The 15390-nt window shown below is 43.7% G+C and overlaps 1 long non-coding RNA gene and 2 pseudogenes across 1 annotated transcript; 2 read left to right on the forward strand and 1 right to left on the reverse strand.

The window, feature by feature from the left end:
* The window catches only part of LOC139026027 (basement membrane-specific heparan sulfate proteoglycan core protein-like), a 5652-nt pseudogene extending 2460 nt beyond the window's left edge, over positions 1-3192 (forward strand).
* A 4551-nt stretch (positions 3193-7743) lies between these two features.
* Positions 7744-8940, forward strand: LOC139026026 (uncharacterized). Its single transcript, XR_011477736.1, has 3 exons — positions 7744-8056; positions 8233-8446; positions 8576-8940. It is a non-coding gene; the product is annotated as an uncharacterized lncRNA (long non-coding RNA).
* A 1478-nt stretch (positions 8941-10418) lies between these two features.
* LOC139026028 (low affinity immunoglobulin gamma Fc region receptor II-a-like) lies at positions 10419-12920 on the reverse strand (annotated as a pseudogene).
* Between the last annotated feature and the right edge of the window lie 2470 nt (positions 12921-15390).

Genomic DNA, 15390 nt, shown 5'->3' on the forward strand with positions numbered 1-15390 from the left:
CTCTAGCGGCTCCTGACTGACGAACGGCTCTGACGGCTCGGGACAGACGGGCGGCTCTAACGGCTCGGGACAGACGGATGGCTCAGACGGCGCTGGGGAGACGGATGGCTCAGATGGTGCTGGGGAGACGGATGGCTCAGATGGCGCTGGGGAGACGGATGGCTCAGATGGCGCTGGGGAGACGGATGGCTCAGATGGCGCTGGGGAGACGGATGGCTCCGATGGCGTTGGGCAGACGGACAGTTCAGACGGCGTTGGGCAGACGGACAGTTCAGGCGCCGCTGGGCAGACGGGCAGTTCAGGCACCGCTGGGCAGAAGGGCAGTTCAGGCGCCGCTGGGCAGACGGCAGACTCTGGCCGGCTGAGACGCACTATAGGCCTGATGCGTGGTGCCGGAACTGGAGGTACCGGGCTGAGGGCACGCACCTCAGGGCGAGTGCGGGGAGAGGGAACAGTGCGTACAGGGCTCTGGAGACGCACAGGAGGCTTGGTGCGTGGTGCCGGAACTGGAGGTACCGGGCTGAGGGCACGCACCATAGGGAGAGTGCGTGGAGGAGGAACAGGGCTCTGAAGACGCACTGGAGATCTTGAGAGCAGGGCTGGCACCATCCGCCCTGGCTGGATCTTCACCCTAGCCCGGCAGATGTGGGGAGCTGGGATGTTGCGCACCGGGCTAAGCATACGCACCGGGGACACCGTGAACTCCACCGCATAACACGGTGCCTGCCCGGTACGACGCCCTCTCTCTCCACTGGAAGCACGGCTGGGAGAACTATAGCGCCGAGCTGGCAGAGGACGTGCAGGGCTAGGAAGGCGCACAGGAGGCCTGGTGCGTGAGGCTGGCACAGTCTTAACCAGACGGCTAGCACGCACCTCAGGACGAGTATGGAGAGCTGTCCCCGGTGACATCAACTCCCCGACACGTTCAGTCGGGCGGATGTCRTGCCTCATGCACCAAACCAGCAAGTCCCTCATAACTCTTTCCTCCAATTTCCCCATTAACTCCTTCACTGTCTCTGCATCGCTCACCTCCAATTCCACCCTGACCGGCTCCTTACGGTAAGCAGGGGGAGTTGGCTCAAGTCTGACTCCTGACTCTGCCACACTCCCCGTGTGCCCCCCCCCAAGAAATTTTTGGGGCTGCCTCTCGGGCCTCCAGCCGCTCTGCCGTGCTAGCGCCTCATAATAGCGCCTCTCCGCCTTCGCTGCCTCCAGCTCTTCTTTGGGGCGGCGATATTCCCCTGGCTCTGCCCAGGGTCCTTTGCCGTCTAGGTCGTCCTCCCATGTCCATTTCTCCAAATAGTGTAGCCTCTCCTGCTGCTGCTGCTGCTGCTGCTGCAGCCTCTCCTGCTGCTGCTGCTGCTGTTGCTGTTGCCCGTTGCTACGCTGCTTGGTCCGGGTTTGGTGGGTGTTTCTGTAACGGCTTTCCTCCATCTCTTCATCCGAAGAGGAGTAGCAAGGATTGGAACAAAGTGCAGCGTGGCTAGTGTTCAACATGTTTAATAAAGAACAAGTGAAACACTACAAACATACAGAATAACAAAATGTGCAAAAACCGAGACAGACCTATCTGGTGCAGACAATCACAGAGACAGGAAACAAACACCCACAAAACAAAAACAGGCCTCCTATATATTTCTCATCAGGGACAACGATACCATTGCCTCTGATTGAAACCATATTAGGCTGGACATAGAAACAGACAAACTAACACAACATAGAATTCCCACCCAGCTCCGTCCTGACCAACTAAAACATACAAACAACAAAAACAGGTCAGAACGTGACAAGAGCATACGTTGGAGAGATTGTGCTCTGAACTGCATTTGTCTTCATATATAACTGTGTTTCCACACTCTACCACTGGAGTTGCTAATCATGTATCCAGATGTTTAAATCATGCTCTATTCTCACAGCCTGCCCAAACTACACTGACCATAACACCAAACCCTGCATACACTGGAGGAACAGTAACTCTGACGTGTTCAGTGGGGTCTGACAGTGGCTGGAGGTATACATGGTACAAAGACAACACTAAGAAAGTAGTGACCTTGTGTCTAGCAGACACACTACAACAGGAGCCACCTTCACATCAGTAGAGCTGCTGAGTCTGACCAGGGTCTCTACTGGTGTCAGGGAGAGATCCAGTCCAGATCCATATCATCAATCATCAGTGATCCTGTCACTATCACTGTGAAAGGTGAGTAATTGTTGTGTGTGTGTGGTGTGTTGTGTGTGTGTGTGTGTGTGGTGTGTGTGTGTTGTGTGTGTGTGTGTGTGTGTGTTGTTGTGTTTGTGTGGTGTGTGTGTGGTGTGTGTGTGGGTGTGTGTGTGTGGTGTGTGTGTAGAACTCACTGTATATGTCAGTATTCTGATAGATCTTGGTAGTAACACAGTTCAATGCATACATGTTGTTCATGAATACAACTTATGATATGTCATGTTGTGATAAATGCTGATCAACATTATTTTACATTTTAATGTGTGTGATAATATTTTTTCTGTGATGTGTCTGTGAGAGAGACCTGTGGCTGTTCTGACCCTCCAACCCACTGGCCCCAGATATTCAGTGGCGAGACTGTCAATCTTCAGTGTGACATCAGAGGGGGAAGAGAGATTGAGTATGTTTTTATAACAGTGGGAAGTCGTCTACACAAAACAGAGCCTGAGTACAGAATCAGTCCTGCAAAGAATGGTCTATATACCTGTGAAGGTCTTCAGAAAAAATGGCTTAAAACACTCCCAGACAAGTAATGCTATACAATTGACCGTGTTAGGTAAGTCTGTTTTATGGGATTACAAGAGAAAGACAGAAGGATGAGGTCAAATAGCAGACAGTGGTTTCAATGATGAAACAAAACTATAGTTTGTTTTGGGTGTGAGGTACAATACCATAAAAACAAAATGGGTAAACATTTTAAAGACTGAACATTTGATTTGTCATTTCCTTCATAACAGATAACCCCAAGCTGTCCTGAGTGTCTCTCCTCAGTGGCTGAACCCTGGAGACTCAGTTACTCTGAGCTGTGGGTTAAAGAGTCATCTACAGGCTGGAGGTTCTTCTGGTACCGAACTGTTCCTACACAGCTGGGTTACTGTCCCTATCGGACACGTACTCTCTGTAGAGGCAGGGGGTCAACATACGCCCGCGGCCGGAACCGGCCCAAGGAGTTCGATCAGGCCCGCAGATAATTTGAAAGTGGAAAAAATGCATAAAAGACATGGAATTAATATTTTTAATTCGCTGCAAATTCATGGATTATCGCTAAGGGGCCACTCTTTCCATCAGAGTAGAGACAAGCCGCGCACTGAGACAGACTGAAAACAGCAGACGGTATCAATGCGCCATCTGCTGCTTGTTACGACTGTTTACTACCTTGTGTCTTACCTCTCCGCTACACCCTCATTAGCCAAATGTCGTTATCCAAACGGAGAAAAGTAGATAAGGAGTGTAGAATTTTCAAGAAAAATGGACCACGTCCTATTTATTTACAGAGATGCACGGAAACCTTCGTGCTTGGTGTGTTTGCAACAAGTTTCGGTATGAAGAATATAATATTCGACGGCCACTACGAGACTCATCACAGCGAAAAATATGGACGGCTTGCAAGGACAACTGAGAAGAGATAAGATTAACGAATTTGCTGGTCTGAGGAAAACAGCAGTAACTTTCATCCAGAGCCGAGAAGTCAGTGAAGCAGCGGTAAAAGCAGCATATTTTCCTAATGTTCTTGTGCTTCTTTACACAAACAAAGGAAAGACATGATATTTTGGTTATTTATAAGCAGAGTATGTATAATTTTAATGTCCGTCCCACTTGCACTCCTAGGCCGTATGTGCCACGATGCGAAATGAGTTGACACCCCTGCTGTAGAGCCCTCATCTGGCAGTGGGACTACTGAAGACTCCTACACTCTGATCCCTGCTGGTCCAAGTCACACGGAGGATATGTGTGTAGAGCTGGGAGAGGAGACCCACGTCTATGACACACTCTACAGTGAACCTCATTTTCTCTGGTCAGGAGGTAACTAACTGCATTGAAACTGCATTTAATCATATTTAGTCACCTCATGTAGTATATTAACCACTGTGTACGTTTGACTCTGTCACTCTTTTTTTCAGATCCGCAACCTCAGTGTCTCTCAAAATAAGACCTAACAGAACTCAACACTTTACATCAAGTCTCTCTCACTAAGCTGTGAGGAGAGAGAACTCTACTGGATGGAGACTGAAGAATACAGAGAGAAAGCAGTGGAGTCAGAGTGTGTCTCTAACTGGGGATCAAAAGCAGGGTCCACATGTACCATCAGGTCCAACTAAAAAGACAGTGGAGTGTACTGGTGTGAGTCTGGATCAGGAGAGTACAGTAATGCTGTCAACATTACAGTGGACGGTACGTCTATTCTAACCTTTTACATTACAATGTATGATAATGATGTTCAATTCTGAACTGAATGGTTGCATCTCATAAAATACAAGCTCATGTGAGTGATTACTCCAGATTTACAGTATTATTTATATATTATGTTACCAGTTGGCTCTGATCCTGGAGAGCCCTGCCTATCCATAAACTGAGGGAGACTCTGTGACTCTGAGCGTTACAAATAGATATCAGGAAACAAACCCGAACCCCAAGGTGATTTCTACAAAGATGGAAAATATCATCAGGAATGATACCACAGGAGAGATGACCATCCCTGCAGTATCCAAGTCGAATGAAGGCTTCTACAAGTGTAAATCTAATGAAGGAGAATCACCAGAGAGCGGGTGACAGTGAGAGTGTAGAAGAGCTGTGTGTGTGTGTGTGTGTGTGTGTGTGTGTGTGTGTGGTGTGTGTGTGTGTGTGTGTGTGTGTGGTGTGTGTGTGTGTGTGGTGTGTGTGTGTGTGTGTGTGTGTGTGTGTGTGTGTTGATGGTAAAACATGTGTTTTGATATTCCCTCCAGGTTCCATTGTCTCCATCTCTGTGCTGCCCAGGCTGCTGTGTGGTTTACTGGTTGCGTCTCCCTTTCTACTGGTGTCTATCGTGATCATGGTGAAATGCTGCAGGGCTCGAGGTGACCACTTTATTTCAGTGTGTATCTACAATCAACTTATCCAGCTTGATATTCTCTTTCTTAATGTCAACCTCTTATATCACTCAAATTGTTCATTTTAAATCTAAATAGACAAAGTGACCAGGGGAAGATATTTTTGTTAAATGTGTTCTATGGAAATGTTCTCCCCCCAGAAAAGGCAAACTAACCTCATTATTACTTTTGATGGATTACATTTTAGTGCTGTTCAGTTGAAAGAGCAGTTGAATCAGTTTAACTCCAATGCTTCTCTCCATCCATTATATTCCTATAGGCCTGTGTTCAACAGCCAAATCTCTTCAATACGAGTTACCATCTGATGATGTCATTGAACAGACTGAATAGTTCGTGTGATCAATACAGTAAGAACTATAAACTGAAGACCCATTTTTTGGATGTTTTTGTTTTTGCCATTGTCTTGCCATTGATTTATGATAGCGTTTACTGAGTCAAATATCACTGAATGGAATTTTACAAATACTAAATGCTATTATTTAGGAAGTTGACATTTTCAGGTTTTGGCGGCTTGTTTGCTTTGTTTTGTTATTGTTGATTGTTGTTAATTTTCTTGAAATATTATACTTACCCCTCTTTGACTACTGTTTGTTGATTAAACAATAGTGTAGTGCCTGTTTTGTTTAAAAGTTGAATTTGTATTTTTTTCTATTTTGTTTTTTTGCACAATGTCAAGCTTTTTATATACATAAAAAAAAATAAGATTAAATTATTAAATTTAAATTAATACCACTTTAACAGTTACATTGGCACATTTATGTTTGTTTTGAATTCAATTAAGGCTTATTTTCATATATATTTTACATAATATTAACTTCTATGTCTCTATGTTAAAAAAAAAAATGTACAGTAGTTGCAGGAGCCAGATTAATATTCCACTATGGAACATGAATGAAGAGAGTGTTTATTGTCTTACGTCAGATAGCGCAATGATTCCGCATGACGATGATTGAATAGCAGTGATGCCTACCGACGTAAGACAATGGAGAGTGTGTTGTATTTTGGATTTTACATGTATTAAATCTCATATGTCAAACAAAAAGTCATGATTCCCTACATCATTGTTTTGCTTTGAAAATATTGCTGTCAGTCTTCTGTAAACCACATCCAGATTTGACTTCTACTGATATGAACCCATACAGAAGTGGTTCATGTCTGTACTAATATGATGACATAGAGAGAGGAAGGAATAAGAGGGCAGACCCAGGAGACTGAGGGGTTATGTTGTTGCTATGGACCAATCACCGTATTAGTTTCTATATTGTGATCCACAAGAATGTGGAGTAGTTACAGGTCTGTCCTGAAGGGGGCGATAAGAAATCCCAGATGTTCACCTTGTTTCATCACACAGTGACTCAAACTCTACAACAAAACACTTAGATATGTTTAGAGGTATGTTTTGCTGTCAGTCTTCTGTAAACCACATCCAGATTTGACTTCTACAGGTGCTGACTCACCTGAGGTGTTCGAACCGTGCTCTGCCTGCCCTCTTGACTCCCAGACGAGCTCCTCCAGCACCGGTCAGCAGTGTGTCCTCTCCGACCACAGCTGGTGCAGGACGAGGCTCCTCCGGTGGCCCTAACAGCAGCACCCACTAACTCCATGGGTGTCGGAGCAGGAGAGCTGGGAGGTGGAACGAACAGACCCTGATCAGGACGCCCGCAAGCAGCCAGCAGGTTGTCCAGCCTGATGGACATGTCTATTAAATGGTCCAGTGAAAGAGTGGTGTCACGACAGGCTAGCTCCCGGCGGACGTCCTCCCGCATGCTACACCTACAATGGTCCATCAGGGCCATGTCATTCCACCCCGCGCCGGTGGCCAGGGTCCGGAACTCCAGCGCGAAATCCTGTGCGCTCCTCGTCTCCTGCCTGAGGTGAAACAGCCGTTCACCCGCCRCTCTGCCTTCTGGTGGGTGATGAAACAACGCCCAGAAGCGGCAGGTGAACTCTGGGTAATGGTCCCTCGCTGAGTCCGGGCCCTCCCAGACCGCGTTGGCCCACTCCAGGGCTTTACCCGAAAGACAGGAGACGAGGACGTTGACACTCTCCTCTCCCGAGGGGGTCGGGTGAACGGTCGCCAGGTAAAGCTCCAGCTGCAGCAGGAACCCCTTACACCCGGCAGCCGTCCTATCGTAGTCCCTCGGGAGAGCGAGCCGAATCCCGCTGGGGCCGGACGCCGCTGGAGAAGGTGGTGGTGCAGGCTGGAGAGTGGCTGAAGACGAGGTAGGGAGGCCGCTCCTCTCCCATCTCTCCATTCTCGCCAACACCTGATCCATCGCTGTCCCCAATCGGTGTAATATCGCAGTGTGCTGTTGCACACGCTCTTCCATGGACGGGGTGGGCGTGTCCCCTCCTGCTGACTCCATGATTTTGTTGTGGGATTCTGTCAGATCTCCCCAAGGAGATGTGGGTGTAGAGTCAGGCGTAGGAGAAACAAGTACCAAAGAAAGGGTGTTTAATTTAACTGGCTCAAGAAAACAACAGGACTCCGGGCTACAGTAATCGCAATGAAAATCCCCACTCAGACACAGTCCAGGGAAAACCCCCCTGTAGAACATGAGCAAATAAAACGAAACCCCAAACTACATGACAGTTCAACGAAAACAATCCCGCACAAAACCCCAAAGGAAATGTCGAATTAAATACCCCCTTAATTAACCAAAGTGAAACCAGGTGATACACAAAACAGACAAAACCAAAAGAAAAGGAAAAGGGATCGGTGGCAGCTAGTAGACCGGCGACGACGACCGCCGAGTGCCGCCCGAACAGGGAGAGGAGCCACCTTCGGTGGAAGTCGTGACACGTTTAGTTGTTATCATATTGTATAGTCTAATCATGTGTGTTGTACAATATGTGACAGGACTGCCGTGGTATACCATCTATATCGGAGTATCAGTGGGAAGCGCTGTGGTGCTGATTCTTATTGTAGCTGTGGCAGTGTGCTACTGCAGGGGCCGAAGTAACACAGGTATGTACAGCTTAGGGGCCTCCACTATATTTAAATTGACATTTCTGTTGGTTCTAGAAGTATTCTTCAGCTGATATGATTTTTGGGGGGGATTTGCTAGAATTCCTGGGTATGTTTGTTGATATCCTGTATTAAATGTATCTGATTGGTTGATATTTTGTTCTTATAAAATACAGCAGATGAAACTGATAACGCAATATATGCTGATATTATGGACAACACAAGAATTAGAGATGTAAGTATGCATTGACGTTATTATGTGTCTGAATGTGTGGAAGCTGTATGTACTGTATTGTAATGGGCTGTATTTTGACAAGATCAAATAGTCAGGTAAACCCAATATCCATCTATGAAACTGTCAATGATCTGGTTATCCCAAGATTGAACAAGGTAAGATATAAATGGTCATAATGGTAGAATGTCTGTGGTTGAAAGGAAGACTATGTTGTCTACTTTGAGAATAGTCTATACCTTTCTTGATGCTGAAACAGTTTCTTCTTGATTATCTGTCACATGTAGCCACAGACTCTGTATGACAAGATTACATTTGGACTTCCAGAAGGCACCCTCCTCTCCCTACCAGAAAGTACTGTGAGATGAACAGGATGTTGTCATAGGCTGGGCCTACCATAGAAATAGAACCCTCTGCATCCTCTGCATCTTACACGTTTATATTCTGTAGATAGGCCTAGATGTTCCTGTTTAATTTCATCACAACCTACACTATTTGCTTTATTTCCTTCTCCCTTTGATGATTCTCATATATACAGTATGTCATAAGACCTTATTGTCACGCCCTGACCTTAGAGATCCTTATTATTCTCTATGTTTGGTTAGGTCAGGGTGTGACTCGGGTGGGAAAATCTATGTTTTCTATTTCTTTGTGTTTTTGGCTGAGTATGGTTCCCAATCAAGAGGCAGCTGCTATCGTTGTTCTGATTGGGATCATATAGAAGTCGTTGTGGGTTGTGGTGGGTGTGATTTTCTGTTTAGTGTCTGTGCTGACGGAACTGTTCGCTTTCGTTTTTTTGAATTTGTTATTTTTGTTTGAGTGTTTCTTGAAAATAAATATGATAACCTTTCACGCTGCGCTTTGGTCCACTCTTCCTCCACCGACGACGAACGTTTACACTTATACCTTTTTTGAGGGCCTAGATACAATTAGAAGATCGGAAATGTGTAATAGGCAGTAGAAGGCGTGGTGATCAGACAAGCTCATATGTCGAATTTCTATTTTCTAGATTAAAGAAAATTGATTTAGATACTAGTATGCATTGATTAGTGAGGTTGATTTACGATAGACTTTGCTTGGATTATGTGTCGCCAGGCATCAATGAGGTTGTAATCAGTGAGTATATGATAGAGAGCCTTTGTTACATGTGGATTGTAGTTAGTCTTATTTGATTTGTCCGCAGTCCAAAATGGATTCATGTCTGTCCCAAAATCAGATGGAATTCAGTTCATTCTAAAAAAAATATGCTGATCCGAGAATCAAAAATAATTCTACCTTATTTGCATACCTTGATGCTTGCATTTAGAGTGAATTGTATTTCCACTCAGATGTATTTGTTAGCAACATGATTGTTGTATTGAATGGTTTTCAGTACTGTAGCCTTCACCAGTGAATGCTAATGGATATGTTACCTTAAAATTAAACTCTATATGACACACATTACATATATGCATAGCACCCTGAGGGTAGTTACACACCTAACACACTGGTCTGAAATCCTGGTTTAGTCAAATATATGCCGGCTGCAAAGGAGTGTCATTTCTATTGGAATCCAGTCAAAGTTAGGAATATCCAACTATTTAACATTTCAGTCACACGAACCTGCATTCAGAATGACTAACGCGGTAGAGAAGATTGATTATTGAGACTCATCTAAATATATAAACTGAACAAAAATATCAATGTGTGAAATAAGTCCAAAACTAAAATTGGATTTCTTTAGAAAAATGTATGTTATTCTATGTTGTACGTAAGCAACCATCATAGTATGCAAAACACATGAAACAAACCATTCTGAAAAATCAACACTGAAAGAATCATCTGGAATAACGATAATGATGTGATTGGTTGTTTTTTATTGTTTGAGCAAACATAAATGTTGAATTTACTCAACAAGCTAGTTCAAATACAACTGACGTCAAGCAGAGTTTGTTATTAAAGACGAACATTTGCTTAAGTTCTTTCTTCTTTAAGTCCACTCAATTGCATAATAACGCTAATCAAGCAATTGGTTAAGTTTGATGTTTCCATTAATGACAGTGAATGAATAAGGCTGAGGAATAAAAGGCTGGTCCATATGGTCGACATGTCTTATAGTGTGACGTGTCATCGGTTCTGCTCCCTCTCCTCTTAGCAGTGTGGTTGTGTAGGAAGGCACTGCTTGGAAATGCCGTTTCCCGTTGACTACAGAGACGACAAGTAAATGGGATCAGCAAACAGACGGAAAACCAAACATAGAAACACAAAAACTGATCAACCACCCACTCACGTCCTACCAACCCTAACACAAAAGAAAAACACAAGGAACTGAGGGCAGAACGTAGACCGCAACGCTATTGAAAATTGACACTTCCGGTCAACAAATTTAGGAATTAGCTTATTGCATATTCTGCATCTTCTTTGAAACTCAAAATTCGCACATTTAGATTTCACTGATTGCCAACCTGTAGAATGTGTCTTACCTGTGGTCTTCCCCGTCTTGACCTCAGAATAGACTGGATTTTCTTTTGGATCAGCTGGCATTTCAGAGGAGGAGGAGGAGGAGAGAATTTGTATATTTTTATCAAATTTGATGAGTAAAAAACACTGCTACATTTTGTATTAATTTATGTGAAGGTTGAGTATTACTTTTCTTTTTCTTGTCCAACTCTTTGAGTTGAATCTTGGTGTACATCACATCACTTGGTCCAGCAGTAGCAGCACCAGCATCTGAAATATACAGGTAATACACTAATATCTCTACTTAGTGTTAGTATGTTAGTCATATTAAACATATGAAGAACAACAGCAACAACAACTCTATACTGTATTCATGCTTAACTTAGCATAGACAGTAATGACAGTGGTACTGTGCATTGAGGGAGTGATTGTATCATAGATGTTAGCGCCACCTGTTGGTCAAAGAAGAGAGAGAAAGATGAATTGGTTGGTTTTCCCTCAGCTTGTCTAGGGACATAGAGTATGGTAACATGTTTTATACATATTGGATGGTGGTAAGTGAGTGTGTAAAGATGCAGAGAGAGGAGAGTGACAGTGGTCTGGCCTGAGAGACTGACAATGCTGCATACCTAGCATCRTCCCATCCTGTTGGGGGTCCAGGTTGGTCCTCTGGRGCTGGSGGGGCCTACAGGGAGAGAGATAATCATGAAACACACAGATTATATTTTACTGTATGAAAAGGAACATAGTTGAAMGACAGGTGTACTCGTGAGAATATTCTGTTTCAACATGAACCTGTAATGAGAAATGTTTATGTCAGGGTTGTGTGCAGAGATGTCGCGGAGTCAAGCGCAGGACACAGGTGTTGAGCAAAACAACGGCGTTTACTCAAATATAAGCAAAAATTCCTCAAAGGGAATATAACAAACACACAAGCACCAACAACAACCACTAACGAAACAAACAATCACGGACAGAACAGAAATGTATGCCAGAGGGTTAAATAGGGAACATGATAGGGGAATTGAAACCAGGTGTGTGTAATACAGACAAAACAAAACGAAACTGAAAAATGGATCGGTGGTGACTAGAAAGCCGGTAACGTCGACCGCCGAACACCACTCGAACAAGGAGAAGGGCCGACGTCGGCAGAAGTCGTGACAGTATATGATTATATCAGGTCTTTACAGTTTTGACATTTTAATATCGACACAGCAGTACCAGGAGAACGGCCAGTAGAACATCAGCAAAAACCAGGCCCACAACCACTCCTACTAGGACKGATGTAGAGGGTCCAGGAGTTATACCTGGAGAGAGAACAGCAAATCATATCAGGTTCTGGAAGTTGTAGAAAATAAATAAAGTAGTGGACAAAGTGAATATATATTTGACAACTGACTTGAGATCAGATGACCAGCCTGAGCTTGTAACTCCAAACCTCCAGTATGCTTTTTTAAGACTAACAATGACTGATGACCACAGATATTATGAAAAGGTCATGTGATTATAATAGCTTTTTTCACCTCTCACTGTCACCCAGCTCTCTGGTGATTCTCCTTCATTAGATTTTCACTTATAGAAGCCTTCATCTGACTTGGATACTACAGGGATGGTCATCTCTCCTGTGGTATCATTCCTGATGAATTTTCCATCTTTGTAGAAATGAAACATGGGGTTCGGGTTTGTTTCCTGATATCTCTTTGTACAGCTCAGAGTCACAGAGTCTCCCTCAGTTATGGGATAGGGAGGGCTCTCCAGGATCAGAGGGCCAACTGTATAACATAATATATAAATAATACTGTAARTCTRRAGTAATCACCMACATGAGCTTGTRTTTTATGAGATGCAAACATTCAGTTACAGAATTGAACATCATTATCATACATTGTAATGYAAAAAASGTTAGTGACTGTTGTACAACAGACGTACCATCCACTGTGATGTTGACAGCATTACTGTACTCTCCTGATCCAGACTCACACCAGTACACTCCACTGTCCCATGTGTATGTTTCCATGATGGTACATGTGGACCCTGCTATTGATCCCCAGTTAGAGACACACTCTGATTCCACTGCTTCATCTCTGTATCTCTTCAGTCTCCATCCAGTAGAGTTCCTCTTCTCCTCACAGCTTAGTGAGAGAGACGTTGATGTAAAGTGTTGAATTCTGTTAGGTCTTATTTTGAGAGACACTGATGGTTACGGATCTGAAACAAAGAGTGACAGAGACAGATGAGACAAACGTAACAGGAGTTATATATACACACGAGGGGACCAAATGTGAATTAAATGCAGTTTCAATGGAGTTAATTACTCTGACCAGAGAAACAGAGGTTCACTGTAGAGTGTTAGTAGTAAACATAAGACAGCTGAAACTTACAGTAGGAGGCCACATGTTCACGTTGATCATGAGCACTGTGGAATGCGAATATACTAGGGGACGTTCTGGCCCTCTTTTTTCTCCATTGTGCTGACGACTGAATCGAGACACATGGCACTTGAAAAGTGGAACCACACTGGATGTGGTGGCACATCACCCACTGGAGGCCACACTACAGAGAGCGCTTAAAGGCAATTGGACACAGAACATATTGGTCTGACCATTCTATTACAAACATACATGTCAGACAGAGAGGCGCTTAAAGGCAATTGGACCACTAACAATGGTCCTGACCATTCATTACAAACAACATGTCAGAGCAGAGAGGCGCTTAAAGGCAATAGCACACACTGGGATAGGGAGAGACTAGAACAAAGAGTGCATTGATTTGGTGGTGAAGGAAGGGGCATGGGTCTGTTGACACACTGGGATAGAGGGTCCGCACACATTATAAACTAATTGAAAGCAATGGTGGTGAATGACTTCATAAGGGAAGGACAATACTATGTGGATTATAAATATAAGGATGGACTTCTGAGTCGGTGTTCCGCGGGTGGGTTCCGCGGGAGCATTGCCAGTTGCTGTACAGTTGTAATAAAGAGCATGTTTGAATTACAAGTTCTGATAAGCGTTTGTATTGAAATGAGTTTCCACACATATTTGGCGAGCTTGCCAGGAGGGACAGGGACTGAGGAATGGCGTTCAGGGCTGGAGATAGTTTCTTGGGACAATCTGGCAAACAAGGGTGGCCGCCCAACTAAGACGGTAAGCAAGTTCTTACATAGTTGAAATGTTTGTGTAAGATTGCTTCAGAGATACTGTCTCAGCGAGAGGAGCGCCACGTAATCTCTCTTCAAATTTCCTAAATGAAACAGTAATACAAAGAACTTTTAAATTCAATGAATTTGCATGTATGTGTATTTGGGGAATTGTATTAAATATAATGTATGCGCATGTATAGGAGACTGAGTGATAGGTGCTGTGGAACTTTGCTTGTGTTAGATGTAGAGTGGGCATGCGCTCGTTTCAGGATCAGACGTTCGAAGTGTAGCTCAAATTGCGCGGTTGTTGCGCATCTGGCTGGAGATGGCTGGTTTATAATAAGGGACATCATACGGTCAAAAAGATAATGTAAGTAGAAAATCCTGTGATACCTCTTCAATAAAATTAGTAGAAGGAATGCTTGGACAGGTTAGTTATGAATAACGGTCTAAAGATAACAGAGAACTGCATAAATGAGGTAGTTAGGAAGCCACGATACCGCTCTTTAAAAAGGAACATTTTTGAAAGAGGTTCCGCTTGGGTGGATATTCACGTCACGGCAGAAGGGTCTGTTGGTAATATTTAGTAGTTTAAATAAATATTTCATGGTTACCGCCCCAAACGGGGGACTGAACGGATGAATATTTGGAAGGCAGGAGAACGTAGCCGATTGTGCGGCGTTCAAATGCAAAGACAATCCTGCGAATAAAAGAACCGCTCTGTCTAGCTAACAGGTTTTGTAATTCAGTAGGTCACGCCACAATACTACTCATCATAGAAGAACAAGATCATATTGGGGGGTGAAAGGATATGAAGACAAGCTGATCCGAGTTAACATAGCCTCGTCATATTGTAGAAATCTTAGAGTCTAGCTTATGTAGGTGGAAGGGTGAATAAGTAATAAAGCAGACTAAGTTGTTTTGAGGTAAAAACAGGATTGAATGAACAGAGGGAAAAAAAAAAGGTGAATGAGAATGTTGTAGAAATGAGTGGATCTGTGTAAAAATAGAACATTACGAAGAAAGACAAGTTGTGTGTGTGTAGGCAGAACGTCCAGGAGAGGGAGCGCGCGCTCTCCTGACAGAGTAGAGTTGATGATGGTGTGCCGTTAACTGCATAGGCAGAGGAAAGAAGTTAAGAACATCGAAGAAAATAAGTTATAAGCAGGAAAAAACACTGATAGTGAAAAATGGTAAGAGACCGGGTACAGTAAGAACAAAAGTGTGCCAAACAATAATAAATAAAATACTAAAAAGAGGCGTTAACCGATATAGTATTGATAACGATCATGGAAGGGGTAACAAAGAGAAAACAGATCGCAATACTGAAATTGTTACTATAATGGTAAAACGAATCTAGTTGGTTAGATAAAATAGTGGAATCCAGGACACATTAAGAATTCGCGTACGGTGAACACCAAGAAAGAGGACAAAACAGCGAAGACACCTGTGTCTACAGAAGCTACGGTCTAAAAAATAGTCTGAAGGCAGAGAGGGGTATAGAAAAATCATGAGGCTTTT

Source organism: Salvelinus sp. IW2-2015, unplaced genomic scaffold (assembly GCF_002910315.2).
Source record: "Salvelinus sp. IW2-2015 unplaced genomic scaffold, ASM291031v2 Un_scaffold3759, whole genome shotgun sequence".
Lineage (NCBI taxonomy): Eukaryota > Metazoa > Chordata > Actinopteri > Salmoniformes > Salmonidae > Salvelinus > Salvelinus sp. IW2-2015.